Genomic DNA, 18,442 nt, shown 5'->3' on the forward strand with positions numbered 1-18,442 from the left:
CCTCCTCCTCCTCCTCCTCCTCCTCCTCCTCGGGTGGCTGGGGGCGGCAGGAGGGAGGTGGGGGGGTGGGGGTTCTTCTTTTCTAACCACTGGCAGAAAAAAAAAACAAAAACGCAACCTAAGCTCGGTCTTGATCATTCCCCAGCACACAAACATGATTTTGGGGAACCCTTCCATGTGAGCCAGCCAGCTGTAGCACCCCAAAGTGGACCAAGAGACTGGGCCCACAGAGATGCTCTGCTCTCAATCTTGGGGAGGGGCAGGAGTGGGGGGGACAAGGAGAGAAGGGATCCGAGTTCCAATTTTACTCTTTTCAAGGTTCCTCCAGGAGTTGCTTGGGAAAGTGCTTTTCAAGAGTCCTTGGGGGAAGAGCTGTTAATCAGCTGCTCTCACTAAGCAAGGCAAAATTTCTTAGGCTGAATTTTCCTCTACTCCACTTCATCTGATCATAAGTGGAATGCATGGCTCTTAAAGCAAGTGTTTTTCTCTCCCCTCCTCCAAATCAAAATGTTAGAGACCTTTTTTCTATTCTATTTGTTTTTCCTTTGGAGAAGGCTCCTTATTGAAATCTGAAATTTGAATTCGCTTCCCCTTTGCAACAAAATTATTTTTCAGTGAACAAAAATCTGTTTTCCTTCCTTCCACCTTCAAAAAACAACGAACTGAAAACCAAATTTTTGTAAAAGATAGACATATTTGAGCAAAACAAATGCCCACGTTGGTCGTGTCCAAAAATTTGTCTCATTCTGCTCTCTGAGACTCATGCCTCAGTTATGTGTACTTCTGAGGCTAGCACCTAAATTGTGGAAAGACCCCATTTTCAAGGTTCTGTTAAAAGGCACTCCTAAGGGGGCAGCCAGATGGCTCAGTAGGTTGAGAGCCAGACCTAGAGATATGTCCTAAGTTCAAATCTGGCCTCAGATACTTCCTAGCTGTGTGACCCTGGGCAAGTCACTTAACTCCCATTTTCTAGCCTTTAAACTGCTCTTCTGCCTTGGAACCAATACAAGTTAGTATTGATTCTAAGAAGGAAAGTGAGGGTTAAAAAAAAAAAAAAGCACTCCCTAAAGTTGAACTTTTAGAAAATGGAAAAAATAAGACCTTTGGGGGGCAGCTGGGTAGCTCAGTGGATTGAGAGTCAGGCCTAGAGATGGGAAGTCCTAGGTTCAAATCTGGCCTCAAACACTTCCCAGCTGTGTGACCCTGGGCAAGTCACTTGACCCCCATTGCCCACCCTTATCACTCTTCCACCTAGGAGCCAATACACAGAAGTTAAAGGTTTAAAAAAAATAAGACCTTTAACAAGGCACATTTCCCCCAGATTACCTACCTGCAGCTCTGTTTTGAAAATTCAAAGAGAATTTCTTTTACAATAGAGAGAGAAGTTTGCTTTCAGATCCAGATAGATCAGTTGGCCAATATTTCACCCATTTGCCTGAGATTCTTTGGGGAGTTTTGACTTCCCAGAAATTAAATAAATCATGTTTTTGTTCTAGCAAAAAAAAAGCAAAAAAAAAAAAAGTCATTTCACAGTACTAAGTAGTGAGACCCTGTCAATGCTTACCAGAATCCTGGAACTTCATTATGTAAATAACAGGCTGGCTTTGTCATGGGCCTACTTGGTCTGAGCATTTGGTTTTCCATATGCAATGGGCAGCATGCTGGCAAGCATGTATGGCTGATGGTGGCTGGCTTTTTAGCTGCGCTGGCTGAGCAGTTGTGTTGTGGAAGAACTAAGACAACTTTGTAGGTCCTGCTTTTTAACCAGGGGGTGCTCTCCTACGTCCAGGTGTGGCCAGCCATCCTCAGCGGTGACTGGCCCCCCAGGCCACGAGCCTGCTTATTAAAGATGTTCCCCTAGATCAGAGATGCTTCCTTCTTGTTCCCCACTTGAACTGTTATGAATGCTTTTTCCTGCACTCTCTTTCTATTTGATCCTCACTCTCTGTAGGGCAAAGCTAAAGGCTAAGCTAAAGATCCTTCCCTTTCGGGAGCTATATTTCTGCCTTGTTCTTCTTTTTTAAGCAACCTCCCTGGATAGGGAAGGGGTGTGGGAGGTGGGCGGGTTGGGCTGGGGATGGGAAGGGGGCATTGCCATTGGGATTTTGTTCTATAGCTGTCCATTGTGAATCCTTTCAAAAATAAAATAAATAAAACCACCCCTTGACCCTCACTAGCTTTGCCCCTACCCTTCTTGCTTCTTTCCAGGGAGCAAATTGATGACTTTCTAAAATTTTGATTTGGGGGGGGGGAGCAGGAGGGAGAGGATGGGGAGAATGGAGACTCAATTTGGGAAAAAGAATGGAGACTCGATTTGGGAGGACTGAGCAGAGTTGAGTCAACCTGGGGCTTCAGATGGATTTCTTTTTCATCAACCAATGCCAATGGAGCATTTGTATATGGTGCTGGGAGACTTGGCAAAGTGTAGATCCGGTGAATCTGCTTCTGAAGCTCTTAGATGAGAGACAGCTGAGTGGTAGGAAGTGATAGAGGAGCTCAGAGAAAGCTTAAGATCATTGTGGGTTCTGGGGGTTCTTGGTGGGCTTCAGAGAGGAGGGCTTGTGTCAGGTGGGCATGGACAGCTAGGCAGGATTTTGACCGGTGAGGAGAAGACTTTCCTGGGAGGTGTTTCTTACAGGTTAAGAACTCTTGGGATAACCTAAGGAAGTAATAATACCCACTGCCTCATTGTGATAGGCTATGGACTGCAAAACCCTAATTTTGTAAATCTAAATGTATTTTAAATCTTGAATCCTAAAATAAAAAATTATGATTTATCCCCTAAATGGAGTTAGTAATTATGTTGATAACTCCTCCTCTTCCTCCTCCTCTTCCTCCTCCTCCTCCTCCTCCTACCACCAGCACCACCATCACTACTCCCATCACCACTACTTCTACCACTACATACTACTACCACCACCACCACTACTACCACCAGCACCACACCACCACCAATCCCATCACCACTACTTCTCTCACTACCACTATTACTATCACTATTACTACTGCTACCACCACCACCATTACTACTACCACCACCACCACCACCACTACTACTACTACTACTACTACTACTACTACTACTACTTCTACTACCACCAACAACAGCAAACATCTATATAGCATTTTTAAAGAATTAGTTCTCAAATTTTTGTTCTCAAGTCCCTATTATACTTCTAAAATTGTTGTAGACTCCAAAAAGCTTTTGTTTGTGTGTATTATAGCTATTGATATTCATTATAAATTAAAACTGGAAAAAAAACTTAAAATATTTGCTTATAAATACATTTTTAAATAATAAACCAATTATACGCTGTGATGGATGATATATTTTTATGAAGAAGTAACTATATTTTCCAAAAGAATTCACTGAGAATAGTGGCATTACTTTATTCACTTTTGCAAGTTTCTTTTATGTCTTTCTTAATGGAAAACAGCTGCATTTGCTTACTTGCCAATGCTGTAGTCTGTTGCAATGCATTTTTTGGTTGTTGTTTAAGTACATACAGAAAATTCAGCCTTACACTGATACTTGGTTAGAAAAAGGAAGGAGTATTTTAATAGTTAAATATCATCTTAATATTATCATGAATATAGTTTTGACTTCCCAGACCTCCTGGGAAAAGGACTTGAACCCCAAGGGGTCCTTAGACTTTCAGAACTGCTACTATACCACCCTTATGAAATAGATGAATAGTACAATGAGAATTACCTTCATTTTACATCAGAGCAAGCTAGTACTGTCCTTGGGAGGTGACTAAACCCAAGGCATCTCTAAGTATAAATAGCTTACTCACCTATGTTTCACAACCCCTGGTTGAAGAAGCAAAGATGTTATAGCAGCTGATTTCCTGTTGGATGTTGCTAAAGGCAGTACCCAGGGATGGTAAATGGTAATAAATAATATAACGTAATATAATATAATGATGTTATATAACAACATAGCATAATAATAAGCATATACAATAATAACAATATAACAGGATGAGCTAAAGATGTTATAAATCGCACAGGATCAAATTTGGCTGCCATAATTCCATTGTTTCACATAGGTTCAAATTTTTTGTCTTTGATATCCCTAACCTACTGTCATTATAGTTATCCTCAAATTGGTTTCTTCCATTGGTAGAAAGGAACTTTATGAACTAGTCACATTTTTCCACTCCATTTCCTTAGTGTCTAATGACAAGACAAGAATTTGTAGCTGGTTATAGTGCTCTCCTCTGTCACTGGGAATTGGAGCTCCATGAGTAACCCAGGTCGTAGGATCAAACTCATGACTTTGATCCGCTCAGTCCTATAGCTACTCCAACTAGCTAAACCAGTACACAGCAGACTTTGATAAGCTCCACAAAAAGAACCCCCAAATGGAAGCAGTTTCAAGGTAATAAACAACATTAAAAGGAAAGTTCATGAACAAGCTGTAGATATAAAAGAATTCAGACTCCACAATATATAAGTGCTCCTTCTTAGCAGAGAAGTTGGGTGATGAGAGAGAGTATCATAGCACTGTAGTCAGGAATTAACAAAGCCATGTTTAGTTCATAAAGACCTTGAAGTTTCTTATGAAAGCTCTTTGCTTTTTAACATACTTAGAAGTCATAGAGATTCTTTGTGTATGGACAACTGAAAGGGCTTGCAGTATCCACTCATTCCCTTTCCCCATCACTGTTTATAAAGAGTGGTTTGTCCCTATTAACTGCGCATTGTTCTGCACTAACATGCCCTCTCTCTCTGTCTCTCTGTCTCTTCCTCTCTCCCTCTTTCCCTCCCTCCCTTCTCCCTCCTCCCTCCTCCTCTTTACCATCTGTCTTAGAATCAATACTGTGTATTAGTTTCAAAGCAAAAGAAGGGGTAAAGGATAGGCAATGGGGGTTAATTGACTTGCCCAGGGTCATACAGCTAGAAGTGTGTGAGGCTTAGGAGCCAGAAAGATGTGGTAGAAATCTCTATGCAAAAAAGGTAGGAAGCTCTCTTGTTTATCTGCAAATTCAACCAGACAATTAACTGGATTTTCCAAAGCCACTGGGTAGAGGAGTCACTTGTATGATTTAGAAAATAATGGTTTTAAAACCGGAGAATCATGATCAACATGTAAAAGTTTACTTGGTGAGTCATAGGACCACAGATCTCCAAAAAGAAGAGATATCAGAGCACGTCTAGTTCAATTTTCTATTAGAGAGGGAGAAACCAACCCCTGATGCAAGTAGCGTCAGAGGTGAGATGTGTACCCGGGTCCTCTGACTTTGGAGTAGTGCTCTTTCTATACCAGGTCTTCAGTGGAGGTTCTTTAGAGTTCTATCCTTGGCCCTATTCTGCTTAACATTTTTGGCATTTGCATATAACCTGAAGATATGAAGGTGAAGAAAAGAAAGGAAAGAGAGAGAGGGAGAGAGAGAGAGAGAGAATGTTCTCCCTCTCTTTAATGGGTGAAAAAATATGAATCTTCAAAGATCACTATAATAGACTGGAACAGTGAGTGAATCTGAGATGAAATTTAATTTTGGATAGATATAAAATCCTCAACTTGAGTTCAAAAAATCAAATTCACAAGTACAGAATGGGGGAGGTGTGATTCATGCAGTGACTGCCCAGGGGTTTTTAGTGGACTACAAGCTCAGTATGAGTCAAAAGTGATTGATGTGTCAGCCAAAAAGAGTTAATCGTTTTCAACTGCATTTATAGAAGTTTTAACATGTGCAAAATGGGGGAAATGATAGTGCCACTTGGCTCTGCCTTGGCCAGACTACATCTGGAGTAGTAGAGCATTCCATTTTGCATTCCATGTTTTAGGAAGGTAATTGACAGTCTGAAGTAGGTCCAGAGAAGGATGACCAAGATGATAAAGGGGCTTGAAGTAAAGCCATGCAAGGATTGTTTCCAGAACCTGGGGTTGTTTACATCGAGGAGAGAAGATTTAGCAGGGATGTGATCCAGGGCTTCAAATATTTGAAGGGCTGTCATGTGGAAGAGGGATTAGGTTTGTTTTCCTTTGCTCCAGAGGGTAGAAATGGGGCCTGTGGGTGGAAATTAAAGGGAGACTGATTGCAACTCCGTTGTTAGGAAAAACTTCCTGTCTTTGGGAGGTAGTGAGCTCCCTACCATTGGAGGACTTCAAGTGGAGGCTGGATGACTATTTGAGTGAAAAGAATTCCTGCTTCAGGCACAGTTGAGATTAGACCTATAAATTCTCTTGAAAATCTAAGATTCTGTGAATTGTAGCCCTGCCTGCCTTGTTGCCCAGGATGAACAGTACTAGGAAAGTTAAGGAGGAGAACATAGAATTCCATTGCAGAATCATAGAATTTTGAAGGGATCTTAGCCACTATCCTATCTCATACTCCAGAGGAATGTGGAGTGATCAAATCACATCATCCTGAATATTCACTGAGAAACCTGAAAGGGCTACTAATTAATTGGGCTACTTCTTAGTTTTATTAATTTATTTGAGCTATCTGGCTAAAATTTAGTGTAATTATAGTTTAGCTATTTAACTGCTATTTAAATATAAGGTTCTCAGGGCTCTTTAAGCTTATCTCATTTGGCCTTCATAACATCCCTATGAGGTAGATACTATGGACATTCTCATCCCACATTTTACCAACAAGGAAAGAGTCTCAGAGGTTAAATAGCTCCAGTGACCCAGCTAGTAAAATACCAGAGGCTGGATTCAAACCCAAGGAATATGGCAAGATTTCACAATGGGGGTGGGGGTGGGGGGCAGCTGGGTTGCTCAGTGGAATGAGAGCCAGGCCTAGAGACGGGAGGTCCTAGGTTCAAATCTGGCCTCAGCCACTTCCTAGCTGTGTGACCCTGGGCAAGTCACTTGACCCCCATTGCCTACCCTTATCACTCTTCCTCCTAGGAGCCAATATACAGTATTGACTCCAAGATGGAAGGTAAGGGTTAAAAAAAGAAAAAGGTTTCACAATGGAAAAGCACATTAAGTTGGTCAGTATCAGAGAAACTGGGCTCAGTTCCCAGGGTCTACCACTTACTCCCCATGTGACCCTGGGCAAGTTTATTACTATCTCTGGGCCCCAAGTCCCTCTCTGTAAAATGGAGTTAGACTATGTAAGGGTTAAATTGGAGTTTTGACCAAATAAGAGAGTTGTAAATTAAATTATCCCGTAAGCCAGAGAAAAAACCTTTAGCAACTTTTAACAATTTAATTTAATGGGAATATAGTAAAAGGAAGGAAATGTAGGAAAGAGGTAGAGAAATAAATTGCCAAACTAGCTACCCCATAACTGCCGTTAGAGAGGAAGTCGAGCTGATCACTGCTCAGCTCAGCTCACCAGGCAGAATCAAACTTCTCCCCTCCTCAGTCCTTGCATTGGCCTTTTATTCCCCCTTTTCCCACATCACTTCCTATCTCTCTGGTTTCTACTTCCTTTCACTGTGGGCTGGTATATCCTTATATATCTCTATGGTAAAAGGACCTCCAAGTCCCTGATTAAATTGGTACAAAAGGAGGAAAAGTCCAAGTTCTTGATTGATTTTCATTAAAATAGAGAAAAGGAATAAAGAATTCCCTTTCACAATTAGCAAATATTTAAGGACCCTCCTGACTTTAAATCTATGGTCCATATAATCCTGTGAAGTCATCCTTCCTTCCCTTTGTTAAAACGGAATTAAAACTCCCATCCTTAATTTCCATAGAGTTTATTAATATTTACTTGAATAAGAGAAGACAGATAGAGAGAGATCAAAGCCTATATTCTCAAACTAGCCACGTGGGCTCTCCTCTCATGGTTCTCTCTCTCAGCCCAAGTCTTTTCACTGCAGTGTCCAAGAGAATAGAAGGAGCCCACTTCCTGGAAATCCTTCTTTTATTCCTCCCCTGCTACCCCAGATCAATATCCCACTCCTTTCTGGGTCAAATGCCTAAGTCATTGTCCTGTGACCTACGATGGAGTGCACTCATGTGAGGTAAAGCTAGCACGGGACACAGATGGGACCCCAATACCTGATTCTGGGGAAGGGGGTTCCCTTCACCGACCTTGAAGTCATAGTCTTTGCCCATTCCCCCACAATGCCTCTCTTACCCTCATTAAAATCCTAAGGGTTCTGAAAACTAGAATGGCTGGACCAAATGTCAAGTAGATTTCCCTTCTTCCATCCCATTCCCAAATAGCAATGACAACAAAAGAAGTAAAGAGTTGTTTTAGGTTGGGTGTAGGGATAACAATGCTGGTGGGTAGGGTGGGAATGGAACAAGCATTTATTAAACACCTCTTATATGCTTGCTACTGTACCAAGTGCTTTACAAATATTATTTCAATTGAGTAACATCAAATTTTATTTTATATTCAGATTACAAAGAATAAAAGTTATTTATTAGACAACAGAAAAACTTGGTGACAGTTCCGGGCAGGGACCTTGCCTCACAGTATGAGCCAGTGCATTTAAAATTAATGTTCACTTCCTTGCCTTCCAATTCCAAGTGATGTTCTAAAGACCTTGGGGGAAAAAACACCTTTCAAATAAATAAACCCCATGTGCTAGACCCTAACATTGGTGACCAAAGTGGGAACCAGTCTGCTGCCTGAGAAATCACCATCTGTTTTTAATTTTGAGAATTTTTCCCACCTTTTTGGTGGTGTCTCTGTTCCCTCATGTCCCACTCTGCATGACCCCATTTGGGGTTTTCTTGGCAAAGATACTGGAGTGGTTTGTTCTTTCCTTCAGCTCATTTTACAGATGAGAAAACTGAGTCCTATAGGGTTAAATAAATGACTTGCCTAGGGTCACCTAGCAAGTAAGATTTGGTCTCAGGAATCTGAGTCTTCCTGACTCCAGCCCTGACATTTTAGCAGCAGCACTGCCTAGCTGTCCTTATGTCCTTATCTTTAGTCTCAGTTGATTAGATTAGTAATCTTGATCCTTTTTATACTGATAAATTGATTCAGCTCAGCAAATATATATCAAGCTCCTGTTTTGTGTCAGGCTGGCACTGGGGAAGACCCAGACAAGTCTAAAATAGCCCCTGCACTCAAAAAGTCTCCCTTCTATCAGACATAACAACAAAATAATAATAATAATAGTAACATGTACATGATATAGACGGAGTCCTAACAACTGAGAAGGAATAGGAAAGTCTCCCTTATGTTTTCTGGCTTCCTCTTATACCTAAGTAAGTGGTGCAGTGGATAAAACACAGGACCTAGAGCCAGGAAGACCCAAGTTCAAATCTTGCCTCAGGTTCTAGACATAAGACTGGGCAGGTCACTTAATTGATCTGCCTCAGTTTCCTCAAATGGAAATTGATGTTCATAACAGTAGCTACCTCCCAGGATGAGTATGTGTATCAAAGGACATAATATTTGCAAAGCACTTAGAATGGTATATGGCACATAGTAGGAACTTAGTAATTGTTTCTTTCCTTCTTACCCTGTCCATGAATTTTTAAGTTGTTTTTTTTTTTCTTCTTTTAAGAGCTTTCTCTTCTAAGGCTCTCTGTTAGACTATTAATCATTAAGAATATTTAACGTTTAGGGGCAGCTAGATCACTTAGTGGATAGAGCCAGTCCTGGAGTCTTGAGTTCAAATTTGACTTTCAAGCTATGGGACCCTGGGCAAGTCACTTAACCCCCACTGCCTAGAATCGATATCGATTCTGAGACAGGAGGCAAAGATTTTTTTTTTAAGCAATTATTTATTTATTTAGTTTCGGGTCTTTTTCCATGGTTACGTGATTCATGTTTTTTCCCTCCCCTCTTCCTTCCCTTCTCCCATAGCCAATGAGCAATTCCACTGAGTTTTACATGTATCATTGATCAAGACCTATTTAGGGATTTTTTTTTTAAGGGAGAAAAAAGAATTCATGTTTCTAGTACTAGGGAGAAGGAGGGTTCGGGAATAGACGGTGCTGGATTATTTTAAGAGCCTAGCTCCTTCAGGGAATTTTCTCTTGTTCTCTGTGATTGTGTGGACACCAACTGAGGACCATTCGTTTCAGATATTTTATTATTATTATTTTTTTTTTTGCCCTGGAAGTGTTCTCCCTGCTCATTCTTTGATAATGTCTTTGGTGTCCTTTTAGAAAGTATTCCCTAGACTTGGGTAAAATGGTTACAGGTGGGGAAGGCTTTTTTCCAAGACTAACCACAGCCTTGGTTCATCTTGGAAAACAGAAGTATATATGTCTTGGAGTTGGACAGAGTCCAGCATTGAAGAAAAGACTGGACTTGTTGGCATTACGTCATTGAGAGAAGAGAATGCCTGGCTTCAGGCCTGGGCCCCACTGACCATGTCCACTTGTCGGTGACTAATTTATGAGCTGGATGTTCTCGTTCTCGCCCCAGGCCAGCTTCTTCATTTAGTCTCACACGCTGGCCTTTGTGAATTGATTTCTGAACAGGCCTTTCATTGCATTTCTGCCCGGCAAAGAGCTTAGGGTTTGGATTATTTATTTCATACACTTTGGGAGTCTAGCAAGTTTCAACTTGAGCATTGCTGAAATCCAGACCGTTTAAGCTCATTCACCCCAAAAAGTCCATCAGGGGACCGAATGCGTCCTTCCACATAGTCAATAGAGCTATGCCACTTTAATATATGAGTCCTTTTCTGTAGCTCTAGAGAATTTTGACATGCAAGATAGTCAATAAACATTTATTATGGGCCAGCTAGGAGGCACATTAGATAGAGCACCAGACCTGGAGTTGGGAGGACCTGAGTTCAGATCTGACCTCAGATACTTTCCAGCTATGTAATCCTGGGCAAGTCACTTTACCCTGTTTGCCCAACCCTTGCCCTTCTATCTTAGAGTTGTTACTAGGACAAAAAGTAAGGATTATTAAAAATACATAGACACACACATTTATTAGGTCCCTAGTATGTGCCTGGCACTGTGCTAAATGCTGGGGATTTAAATAGAAATCAAAACAGAGACAGCCCCTGTCCTCAAAGAACTTACTGTCTAATGGGGAAAGACAACACACAAAAGGAAGTTGCTCACCCCTTTGCTTTGGATATAGGAAAAAGATGTCAAATAGGCCAGTGGTTTTCAGTCTGTCCACTGCTGTGACATCCTAGTATGGTTTTTATGTCACATTTGCCTCCTTGTCATTGCTATGGGATAGGATTTTTCTTAAATTTAACTGCATTATAACTGGACTTAGGGAATGGCAGTATGTCCCTTGAGATGAGAGGAGATGTGACAGTACATCACTGGGTCAGAATCCCAGACCAATATCACAGCGGAATCAGCATTTGAAACTAATGGTCTTCCTCTCCAAATCTAAGGAGGTGTATATATATATATTTGGCTAATTATATAGCCAAAGGAGGTATATATATACATATATTTGGCTAATTAAAAAAATATATATATATATTTTTTAATTAGCCAAATTCTACTTTTCTCATTCCCAAGAAGAAAATGACCTTGCAAGTGATGCCCCTCCTTTATTAATGTTGTAGCCATTCCTTAAGTCCCTTTAGTTGTGTTACAGGGGCTTGTGGACCTGAATTAGGATATTTGACAATCAAGTTTCACTTGCCAAGTTCGCTACCACTAATCCAGTTAAACAAGCATTTGTTAGGCACCAACTATATACAAGAACTATGTGAGTACTGAGGATACAAAGAGGAAAAAATAAAGGAAGAGCCCTTTTGACANTATATATATATATATATATATATATATATATATATATATTTTTATTTTTTTTTAAATTAGCCAAATTCTACTTTTCTCATTCCCAAGAAGAAAATGACCTTGCAAGTGATGCCCCTCCTTTATTAATGTTGTAGCCATTCCTTAAGTCCCTTTAGTTGTGTTACAGGGGCTTGTGGACCTGAATTAGGATATTTGACAATCAAGTTTCACTTGCCAAGTTCGCTACCACTAATCCAGTTAAACAAGCATTTGTTAGGCACCAACTATATACAAGAACTATGTGAGTACTGAGGATACAAAGAGGAAAAAATAAAGGAAGAGCCCTTTTGACAAGCTAGAGTCCATCCAGAGGAAGGCAAACAGGATGGGGAAGGGATTGGAAATGATGCTTTAATGAGGAATCATTGAAAGAAATGGAGTTGTTTAATCTGAAGAGGAGAAGGCCTAAGGAGACATCACATTTGATAAACATTTAACAATCATTTATTAATTAAGCACTTTGTGCAGCCACTGAGCTGGGTCAGAGATACAAAGGAAAACAAGAAGAGAATCCTACCCTCAAGGACCTTTATATTCTACTAGGGGATTCAACACTGTCTCTGTCTCTCTGTCTCTGTCTCTGTCTCTGTCTCCCTCCCTCCCTCTATCCCTTCTTTCCTCCCTTTTTCTCTCTGCCTCCTTCCTTCTCTCCTTCTCTTCCTTTTTCTCTCCCTCCCTCTCTTCCTTTTTTTCTCTCCCTCCCTCTCCTCCTCTTCTCCCTCCCTGCCAATTTGGGTGGCTGGGGAAGGTCCCTTCTTGTAGATGGGATTGAGCGGAGCCTTTAAAGCTGATCACCTCTCAGACACTTCCTGGCTGCCTTTAAATGACTTAAAAGTCACTTAAACCCTTTCTAGCCCAGACTCCTATGACATGAGAAGACTATTAGCCTTCCCAAGCTTGTTGTGATGAGCAAATGAGTTAAGTCGTGGACAGTGCTTTGCAAATTTTCCAGGGCTATATAAATGGTAGGCAATAATGTTAATATCATTTAGAAGTAGAGATGATTCAGGGGAGTATTCCATGTTTCGGGGACAGCTAGTGCAAAGGAATAGAAATGGAGATGTAGGATATTGTGAGACGTGCAAGTAGATCAGTGTTGCTAGAATGTAGACTGGACAGAGGAGAGGAAGGTGCAGGAAACTGAGGAAGGTAGGAAGGGCTGTCACTCAGAGAGGTAACCTCATTGGCACCTAGAGGGAGAACTAGGACCAATGGGAAGAAGTTGCAGAGGGGGAGATGGATGTTACTGTATGAAGAAAAATATGCCTGATGAAAGACGGATGGGATGCCTTCTGAGTCACTGGGAGTATACAAGCGAGGGTTAGAACGGCCCCTCAGAGGAGTTGCAGAAGCTCCATCCCATCCAGATCGCCTTCTGGCTCTTGGATTTTGTGAGCAAAATGAAGATAGAAAAATGGTAAAGGCAAGCCATTTTGAGAGCCAAACTCGAGCCACTGGCTGCTGGCGTGTCTGAGATGCTAAATTTTAAGTCAGGTAAAAATCCACCTGCAAAAAGATAATACCCAGCTAGTGAGTAAGTGGAAGCCTTTCTTCAGCATCCATTGTTAATATTAATTTGAATCTGAGGTCCCAGGCTCATTACAGGAAAGCAGTTCAGCATACCTACAGTTCTCATGTCCTCAGTTCGACAATCTTTTATTATATGCCCCACGATGATATTAAAGAAAACGTTGTTGACTATTACAGAAGGCTAAATATAGTTCTGTACCTTTTAAAGTGAACAATGATAAAAAGCCTTGAACATTTTTCTTTGATGTGAATGGAGTCTTTGGGCATTTTGAAATACAATCAGATGAATTAATTGCTGCTCATTAGACACCCAGTCAGGAGAGTCCTGAATGGGCATTCTTTCCTTGGCCGGCCCTACCAGACTGAAATAGCCAGCTTTTGTATTTACTCCTCTCTTCTCTAATAATAAGCAAATTAGAGATCATGGCTAGGGGAAAAACATTCAAGTTCTCTCCATCCTTTGTTGAGAACAATGATATATTTTTGTGGTCTCTTTATCCTTTTGGGGGCTACAGTTAATAATTACCAAGTCTATATGAATCAATGTGTAATGTATGACTAGAAACTGTATCTGTAAAATTATGTATTAAGGAAGCATTTTTGTGCTTGTCTGTTTCCTTTTTGTTTAAGCCTTTTTTTTAAGCAAATTGTTGCCTTCCCAGCCCCACATCAGAAAGTCTCTTATCTTGAGAATGCAATTTTCTAGTACTGACAGCTGTTGGATTTATGGACTCCTGTCATCCTGAATTTTTCGATGATGTCTTAATGAAGATCTCTATGAACAGCAGTTTTTAAAAATCATTTTATGGTACTAGCCCAGTTTTAAGTGGAGTCTTTGTGGAGCCAGTGAAGTCATGACTCCAAATACTTGTGCTTTTGAATTTCCCTTCTTTGTCTTTTTTCCTGAATTGTCCCTTGAGATGCCTTCCTCCCACTCCAAAAAAGAAAAAAGATATTTAGAGAGAAGAGAAAAATTTGTAATATCAAATATAAGGCTTATCATGTTTTTTTTTAGAACCCTTATCTTCTGTCTTAGAACAGATGCTATGTATTGGTTTCCAAGGCAGAAGAGCAGTGAGAATTAGGCAATGTGACTTGTCCAGGATCACACAGCTAGTTGTGTTTGAGGCCAGACTAGAACCCAGGACTTTTGACGCTAGACTTGGCTCTCTATCCACTGAGCCACCTTGCTGCCCGCCAATATGTGGTTAAAAGTTTACCACAGGGGCAGCTGGGTAGCTCAGTGGATTGAGAGCCAGGCCTAGAGACGGGAGGTCCTAGGTTCAAATCTGGCCTCAGATACTTCCCAGCTGTGTGACCCTGGGCAAGTCACTTGACCCCCATTGCCTACCCTTACCAATCTTCCACCTATAAGTCAATACACAGAAGTTAAGGGTTTAAAATTAAAAAAAAAAAAAGTTTACCATAAAAAAAAACAACACTGTACTTGCCCTGTGTTCTTGAAATCTTAGAAAATAAAGCATTCAGACCCCCTTCCCATCATTTATATTACATGTAGCTATTTTGCAAGCAGATTCTCCAGAAATTTGAAATACAAAATGGGGGCAGCCAGCGGAACACCATATTGTAGCCACAGCTGAACTCTGCTTTATAAAATATGGATGTCAAGTTTACTTTGAACCCATACATTTTGAAAAGCTCCATCTGAGAAGTTCATGGGTGACTGCAGCTGGACTTGGCTGCCTGTGATTAGATCAGAATGGCCATTGTTAGTATCCGGGTTTCAGAAATTGTGTACAAGACAAAGTACGCCGATCAAACAATTCATGGTCCCTTCCCCTGACACACACTTCTGGAAACTGAGCATCTTTGTATCCGTGGCGTTCATCCAGGTTGCTTCCCTGAACCTTGGCACGCTCTTCAGAATGCTAACCCGCAGGCTGCTCAGGCAGGGCCCCAGGGTTCGTCCTCCCTACCCCTTACCCAGTATGCCCAACGGTTACATTCTCTGTAATTAGTGCAGGATTTCCAGGCCATCACTTCAGATTGGCATTTGGTCAGGCTTTCTACAGAAAACTTAGGGTTTTTCTCTCTGCAGCCTGAGTGAGAAACTTTGAGCCAACCATTCAGAGGGGACTTGCCGAGACCCTGAAAAGCCGCCCTTCCTTTAAAAAAGAAAACAAAATAAAATAGCCATTTACATTTATTCTGCCTCAGAGCTTGAAAACACAGGCTTAACACATTAAATCAGAGCTACACAACATGCTATATTTAGTCCTAGATCTAAGGTAGACACATATACCATTGTTTATTCATTCAAATGATTTTAGATCTAGATGGGTCCTTCCAGTTCCTTCTTAAATAAAGGAAGCAGCCTGGGGCCTGTGCCTTCACATTCTCCCCAGTTCCAAGCAATTGCTCCCTCTCTCTTTACACTCTATGTAGGCTTCTGCCTCTCACATCTCTGCACCTTCTCCAGGCATTATAAAGTTCACTGACTGCTTTGCAGGCTATCAGAATCACCATCATTTCCCTGCTTTCTGTTCAAGAGGACTAACCCTATAGGCTAGGCATCTCATCACTAAAGTAGCCTCTTAGGGTTAGTGTGAGAAAAGAACTTTATTTATTTTTTAAACTCTTACCTTCCGTCTTGGAGTCAATACTGTGTATTGGCTCCAAGGCAGAAGAGTGGTAAAGGTAGGCAATGGGGGTCAAGTGACTTGCCCAGGGTCACACAGCTGGGAAGTGTCTGAGGCCAGATTTGAACCTAGGACCTCCTGTCTCTAGGCCTGGCTCTCAATCCACTGAGCTACCCAGCTGCCCCCAAGAAAAGAACTATAGAGGCACAAAAGTAGTCTTAAAATGCCAGGTAGTTGGGACCCTCTGATATCATCACAACCTTAGTGGTAGGTAGCCTTTGCATCGGAAGCATAGCTCTACTTACCGTTCCCTGTTAGTAAAGCATTTTTGTTCAAGGGGTTCTGTGAAATTCTCAAAACAATTTAAGTTTATTCTAATTGTATTTTTATTTTCAGCTCCAAATTCTCCCTCCCCTTCCCATTCACCCCTTACAGCACCCATTGAGAAGGCAAGAAATAGGAGATCTAGTGTGCATTTGAAGTCAGGAAAAACATTTCCATATTAGACATATTTATTCTCATTTTCAAAATTAATTTGTATTGTAGAGAAGCAAGAAAATATTACAAAATTACATAAGCAACAATCAGATACATCTCACTTAGCAAAATGTTGGGAATAATTTGATTAAATTATATGACCTTTTAAGAGCATCTCCAACATAGTCCAGAAAGAGACTCTTCGAAGGAGATTAACTATCTTTCTATTCTTCGACTTTCCTTTTGTGCAAAAGAAACGAGTGAAGAGATAGATCAGAATGGAAAGAAAGCCCAATGCTCTCTGCAGCAAAGGATCAGTCACTAAGGGTCTAGTAAGTGCCTACTGTGTTCCAGACCCTGAGGATACAAAGACAAAACTGGAATGATTCCCATCTTCAAGTGGCTTATAATCTATTGAGGTAGATAACACATACATATATTTATATGCAAAATATAGACAAACATATGTAAGAGCAGTATTATTTAGCAGTGACTTAACAGGGATTTACTTAAAAGAAGGAGAAATATTTATGGAACCACAATCAGAGCCTCATCTGGTCCAGCTGAAACTCCATCCTGTTGACTAGGATGTCACGCTCCTTTTCTCACCCCAAATTTGGATATTTTTGTGAGGTCTGTGGGGTGTAAGATGAAGCAGAGTTGGCTGGGAAGTGTCAAGAACAGATTATGAAACTTGGATTTTGACTATGAAAAATAGTTTATTTTTTAACATAATTTACAAAAATAAATCCAGTTGCGCCCATATCAGATCCATCGATCTAGTGGGGGGGGGGGAATGAAAAAAATGGTTCATAAGTTTCAAACCATTTGCCAAGCAAATACAGGCTGTAACATTTTTGAAGTCTGCCAGCCCAGTACATGATTCATCTCCATTCCCCATACTCATGCTCCTGTGTGAAACTTTGCTCCAGTCTGCCTCTATTGTTCTGGCTGATTGAATTCTTTGCTTAAGAAAGCCCTTATTTACCATAATAAATGTCCCAAATGTAAGAGTGGTGGTTCAGATGGTGTAGTTGGGCCCCTCTATCTGCTGATTCAGTTACATGAGGTTAATAATAGGTATTCACGTTTATCCGCAGTGGTAGTTCTTGGAATGTATCCTCTGTGGATATGGGGGACCTACTGTATGTTACAGAAAATGGAAAGGGAATGCCCCCCAAAATATAAAACTGAAATATCATTCAACAGACCCCAAAATATCTCTCATTTTAAGCCAATCTACCTTCATATGATGCTCAGTGCCTTCCATATAATACTCATAAAGTATTTGTTGAATGGATGAAAAATGAACAAATGTGCCACGTAGGTAATAAAACCAGTTTGGGAAATGAGAACTGCCCTTCATTTGAGATTTCTTCCCTCACTGGCAAGGAGTCACATTCTAAAGCCCTTAGGCGCAGGGGATTTGTCCAGGCATTAGGATTCCAACTCCTTTGTGAGATGCTGTGGTCTACTCCAGGATGGAGGCAAATCTTTGAACACCCTGGAGATCTTCTGCTCAAGATTGGCAACTTAGCAAGAGAGGTTTAGACTACTTCTGAGAGCTTCCTGGGCCTGCAGTAAATTCCAATATGTATTGATGGGTCCCTACCCAGTGGACCAGGTTATGCTTTTATTTAATCTGGATCCAAGTATTGCTTAAGAGAAACAGCGGAGAGGATGATCAAGAAAGAAGGTGGGCTAGTCGGGCTTCAGGCAAAACCAAGGAACAGCTGATCTATACACTTCATCGGTATCCATGCAGTTTCAAGGAAACTAGAGAAAAGATGCCAGGATGTTAGATCCCCAATGGAGGAATCACAGTACTAGATAAAAGGACATGGATGGTTTATGGAATGAATCATTGCAGGATATCCTCTCCTCCTCCTTCACTGATGAGAGCAGAGATCCACCGAATACACCCGAGAGTAACAAGAATAACCTAGTGAACATCTCTCTCATCGGGTGACTAGTAGTTTGGCCACTATGACTGCAGTAGCTGAATGTGAAGAGTCCAGTTGAGAAAAGCAGGTTTATAATTTAACAATCTTTCTGTGGGAAAGAGCAGTGAGTCTACAAGCATGGCTAACAACTCAATAAATAGTTCCTAAATAGCGGACCCCTTTTGTTGTTGTTGTTGTTCAGTCATATCTGACTCTTTGTGACCCAGTAG

The sequence above is a fragment of the Gracilinanus agilis genome, chromosome 6, assembly GCF_016433145.1.
Source record: "Gracilinanus agilis isolate LMUSP501 chromosome 6, AgileGrace, whole genome shotgun sequence".
Lineage (NCBI taxonomy): Eukaryota > Metazoa > Chordata > Mammalia > Didelphimorphia > Didelphidae > Gracilinanus > Gracilinanus agilis.